The sequence below is a fragment of the Cetorhinus maximus genome, chromosome 33 (assembly GCF_964194155.1).
Source record: "Cetorhinus maximus chromosome 33, sCetMax3.hap1.1, whole genome shotgun sequence".
Lineage (NCBI taxonomy): Eukaryota > Metazoa > Chordata > Chondrichthyes > Lamniformes > Cetorhinidae > Cetorhinus > Cetorhinus maximus.
The window spans coordinates 7,302,082-7,307,986 of record NC_135911.1 but is presented as its reverse complement, the minus strand read 5'-3'; the positions used below and the strand labels follow the sequence as shown (position 1 = coordinate 7,307,986).

The window sequence follows — 5,905 nt, the reverse complement described above, 5'->3', positions numbered from 1 at the left end:
CATTATAACTGCACCATTGTTAGAAAATGAAGAAATCTCACACTCATGCCCCAGTTATTGAATAAACGTACCCTAATTTAGGTGTGGCATTTCCGCATGGATATCAGCGTAACCTGGGCAGAACCAAATGAAACAGCGCCAAATATAGCAGATTTTTAAATGCAAGTGAATTACGCCCTTAACTATTTAATGCTGACCTATCTGTAATCTTTTCGGCTGGCTCAGATGTCCATTCGCCCAAAACAACGCCCCACCCACCCCCCCCCGGTAGGAGTGAGTCTTCAGCGATTGCAACTGTTCGGGGTGTCCATCACATTGCTCGCAGAATCCCGAATACACAGGCACCCCTACTCACATCAATCCAGTGTTACTGCCAAGTTCCAGTCACTAATCGATTATACTGATCGTGTTCGGACGTAAGTGGAAGCTTGAAAGTAACTTCACCCAGCTGGTATGATAAAAGCAAAGTACTACGGATGCTGGAAATCTAAAATAAAAGCAGAAAATGCTGGAAAAACTCAGAAGGTTTGGCAGCATCTGTTTCTCACTCCACAGATGCTATCAGACCTGCGGAGTTTTTCCAGCATTTCCTGTTTTTACTTCACCCAACTGCTGCAGTATCCAGAATATTCTCGGGGCATTTCGGTGATTGTGTTCCGAGTGGGAAATTAATGATTTCTTGACATTTCCTGTCTTGCAATTTCACATAAGTAAAATTAAATTACTGTTTCACATCAGGCTGGTGCTACATGAAGGAAACTTTGTTAATATTTCTGACATTTTCCCATGTCTTTTCCTTTCAGTCCACAAATAAAGTTAACTTTCTGTCAGAGGTTACTAACAGAAACAAATAAACCTGACATGTGCACAAGGTTTGTTGCAGATAGTTCTGAAGAAATTAATAGCAGAGTGAAAAAACAACAGTTGTGACAGCCAGCAAGATGTGTCCAGTTTCAGATTTTAAAAAAAATGATCTATATTAAAATGTTTAATAACTAGGTTACGTTAATTTGAAAATAGTTTCTGTTATCGCTTGCTGAGGGAAGGTTGTTTAGGTGAAATATGCGTGCTATTTAGTTGATGTCTAGGTTTAGCACATAAACCATTGGTTTGACCTCAACTGGAGCATTGCATCCTGTTCTGGGCATCACACTTTAGGAAGGCTGTAAAAGCATGAGAGAGTGCAGAAAAGATTCACAAGAATCGCTCCAGCGATGAGGAACTTCAATTATGTAGACTGGAGACGTAGGGACTGTTCTCCTTGAAGAGAAGGTTGAGAAGGTCATAGAGGTATTCAGAATCATGAGTACCTGCACAGATAGGGAGAAACTGTCCCCATTGGTGGAAGTATTGAGAACCAGAGGACACAGATTTAAGGCAATTGGCAAAAGAAGCAATGGTGACACAAGGAAAAGCTTTTTTTATGCAGGAGTGGTTATGGTCTGGAATGCACTGCTTGAGAGCATGGTTCAAGGCAGGTTCAATCAAGGCATTCAAGAAGGAATTAGATTATTATGTGAAAAGGAAATATGTATAAGAGAAAAGTCAAGGGAGTGACACTAACTTGGTAGTACAGAAATTGAATATTGCTGAAAAGAGAGATATGTTGCTGAAATGCCAAATTTCAAATAATCACAACAACAGGAGAAGAGTGCTGATCAGTTGGTAAATTGACTCTGGCCGAGGCATTGCCGTAGACAAAGGAATGAGAAACTATAGGCTCCACAGGCTCCTGGATAACTGAAAAAGGTAGAAGGTTTGAACGCATTGCTTTTGTTTGCAGAGAACAGGTCCCTGCATATGAATATAAGTCGCTTATAGCAAACGTAATTAAATGAGCCATGTTACAATCTCAACTGATAATCTTAAATAGGTTGTTCACATAGCTATTAGTGCACTCAGGTTTGTTCAGCAAGTGCTGTCCAATTGCAGAAACACATCAAACAGTAGATGTTTTGATAAAAGCAAAATACTGCGGATGCTGGAAATCTGAAACAAAAACAAAATAGCTGGAAAAACTCAGCAGGTCTGACAGCATCTGCGGAGAGGAATACAGTTAATGTTTCGAGTCCGTATGACTCTTCAACAGAACTGATGCAGATGTTTTGATTTGGATTTTGTAGGCGTGGGCTGGTTGAGTGCGGTCTGTACTCTGCTTATTATGAACATGCTGTTTGATTCAATCAGTCAATCACTGGGACATACAGCCTACATCGCACCAACAATGAAATACATACATGATGTTGCTCAACTGTGTGGTAACTGATGCAAAGGCATCTCAAAACTTTGAACAACAGGTTGAGGAAGCTATTTCACGCGTCTACTATGGATTGGCTATGTGAGTGGTATTTTCCACCAACAGAATTCTGCCGTCAGTCCAAAAAGATGTTCTGTCCACCACACAATTGACTAATGCCATGTGTGAATTTCAGTGCCAGTGTGATGAAAGTTACGTAGGCCATAAGTCCCTGCAGGTGGCTCATCAAATCAAGCAGCATGTTCCTTTGCTTGTTCGTAATTGGCAGAGTACAGACTATGTACGTAACCAGCCCCTGCCTGCGAAACCCAAAACAAAGTGTCTATTGTTAGATTGATTCCCTAATTGAGCAGCACTTGCTGAATGATCCTGAGTGGTCTAATGGCTACACTTACAACCAATTTAAGACAGATGAGCTTGTTAACATGGCTCATTTACCCTTGCTGGAAGCCACATACGTTCATACGCAGAACCCATTCTCTGCAAACAAATGTCACAAAGCTATGCCTCTTTATTTTTGAAAATGATTTTTCAACTTTCAACTGACTGGGAATTTTACAACTTGAAATGAGACAGAACAAATTACTTAAAAATGCAAGGCCAGATTCCAATATGAAGGTGAGAAAAGCAAACAAGACACCCCAAGGGAGTATGAAGAGAAGGACACTGCTGGTAATTTACAGATCCATTGAAACTCATCACTGTTTAAGGAAGAGACATGAAAATGCAAAGTGCTGGATTTTAATAAACTAAAATCTTATTAAGACAATCAGGGGCTGCTGGCCAGCTGAATATACGAATTGCACTCCACCCACGTGGGAACTGTCACTCAAATCCCACATGCCCCACACCCCGACCCTGAGAAGTGTGAAAGACCCCAACCACTGTTGGCTTTCACTATCTTGAAACTCGTCAAAAGTTTCTGAAATGAGTCATCAAAAATGTGACTACCTGTTCTACAACACAATGCCTACAGCAGACATGGTAATTGAATTCCTTTGGAATATACAACCAGCAGGACTTTAAGAACCAAGCCAGCAAAAAAGTTATCAGAGTAAAAATTTTTGCAGGAGACTTCAGCAGAAGAGAAAGGCTGAAGAGATCTCTCTCTCCCTCTCTCTCTCGCTCTCTCCCTCTCTCGGAACAAATGAATTAACTGGTTTGAGAAGACAATGTACCAGAAACCTACCAATGAACTGAGATTGCGTAAGAATTGTAATATCTTCTACATCTGACTGCATCCAAGAAACTAAGAAATCGCCACAACATTTAACAATCTACGCTTCAAAGACAACCAAAGGACACAACTTTATACTCTCTTACTTATTTTCTTATTGGACTCTAACTTTCTTTATTTCTGATACCTGTGTGTAGGACTTGGAGTTTTTATTATTTTTCTTGGGGTTAGTGGCTAATTTGGTGTTTCTTTACTCAAGAAAACCTTGTTTGATTGGCTCCTTATTGTTTACTGCATAGATAGTAAAATACATTTGTATTCAGAAAAGGCATATCCTCATGGAAACCTTTGTTGTGACCAACCGAGAAGGCTGAATAGAGGGGAGCCAGTTCACTGCTTCTTACCTGGTCACAATACAAAAGGAATATGCTCAAGTCTTGTACCACTTTTGAATTACCTGGGAGATTGGGGAGCCTATAGTTCCCTGTTGCTTTCTTCATAGAACGCTTCAGCCATTTAGTTGACTTGCCAATGAATCAGCAGCCTTTTCTCCCATAGTATAAATTCTGAGCATTTAAAATTTGGCATTCTTGCGTTGATGATGGCACTAGGTGAATTGCTCCTGCAAAGGCCAGCATGGACATGATGGCCCAGTGGCCTCCTCCTGTGCTGCAACCATTCTGAGATTCTATATTCGTTTTATATTTATTTTCCCTGCAAGGACCTTATTCATTGATGTACGTTTTTTTGTTAAACTCTCTGTCCCTTCCTGTCCCACTCTGTTTGTCTTTATCCACATCACTATAATGTTCCAATGCCTCAACCTTTCTCTTTGGATTTCTAAGTCTTCCTTCACCCGAACCTTCCTCTCCCCCATGTTAGTTTAAAGCCATTCCCACAGCCCTAGTTAAACGATTGACCAGGACACTAGTCCCAGCCCGTTTCAAGTGCAGCCCATCCAAATGGAATACCTCACTCTTCCCTGAGTATAGATGCCAGTGCCCATGAATCAAAACACCTTTTTCCCACACCACTCTTTGAGCCACCTGTTTAATTCTCTAATCTATTTAACCCGATGTCAACTGGCACATGGCTCAGGTAACAATCCAGAGATGATTACCTTTGATGTTCTGCATTCTAATTTGGACCCTATCTCCTCAAATTCTCTTAGCACAACATCATTCTTGGTTCTACCTATGTCATTAGTCCCCACATGGACCATGACAACTGGATCCTCCCTCTCCCACTCAAAGTTCCTCTCCAGCAGTGAGGAGATGTCCTTAACCATGGCACTGGGCAGGCAACACAACAATCAGAGCTGCCTGACGTAGCTGTGGAGAAAAGTATGCATCCCCCTGACTATACTGTCTCCTATCACTACCACATTCCTCTTCACTCCACCCACTTGAATGGCATCCTTCACCATGGTGCCATGATCAGTCCCCTCATCCACCTTACATCCTTCTCCTCATCCACACAGATAACAAGCACCTCGTATCTGTTGGACAAAGTCAGGGACTGACGCTCCTCCATCACTTGGTCCCCATACCGGACTGTTCTGCAGTCACAACCACCTGTCCCTGACCATTGACCAACTTTAAAGTTTCATCTATCCAGAAGGTGTGTCCACCTCCTGGAATAAGTGTCTAGGTAACTTTCCCCCTCCCTGATGCATCAGTGTCTGCAGCTTGGCCTCCAGCTCAATGTCTCTTTCAGCCAAAGCTCCTCAAGCTACAAAAGCTACTCAAGCCACAGACACCGTCTGCAACAGTGTTTTCCCTGGATCACACAGGTGTCCAGGAACTTCCACATTCTCCAACACATCATCTGCCCTGCCATCTTTGTTATATGTTAGTTAGTTAATTACTTTTTCTTAATTTATAACACTACTCCTAAAAACCTTTATAACTGCTATTAGACCTCAATACTACCAATAAAATCTTATTATTAATAAAATATACACTTTTGAAAGATAAAGGAGCAAAATACTCACCAACCAATGATTTACCTGTTTCTTTGTGACTTTACACTTTGATTATTACTCTCTCTCTTGCACTGTATTCAGACTCCTCTCACTGTTAATGGCCCTGTTTCTTTCACACACTCTCACTGTTAATTGCCCCACTGCTCCTCTCATACTCTCCCATTGTTAAATCACTCCAGAGTCAACAAAGCACTTTTGAGGTGCGGTCACCAATTTACACAGAGCAAGCTCCCATCAACAGCAATATAAAAATAATATTAGTTGAAAGATAAATATTGCCTGGGATACCAGGGATAACGCCCCTATTATTCACTGGTATAGTGCAAAAGGATGCTGAGAGGTCAGATGAGACATCAGTTTAATGTCTTATCCAAAAGGTAGCATCTTTGACAATTCAGTACTCCCTTAGTACTATACTAGACTGTTAGTTCAGACTTGTGTAAGTCTCTGGGTTGGAACTTGAACCCACAATCTTCTAACTGAGAGG

General features: G+C 41.3%; 1 protein-coding gene across 3 annotated transcripts in view; it reads left to right on the top strand.

Annotated features, from left to right (window-relative positions):
- LOC144671643 (cell adhesion molecule CEACAM5-like) overlaps nt 1-5,905 on the top strand; it is an 86,415-nt gene that overhangs the window by 1,106 nt on the left and 79,404 nt on the right. The gene's annotated exons all lie outside the window — the stretch shown is intronic.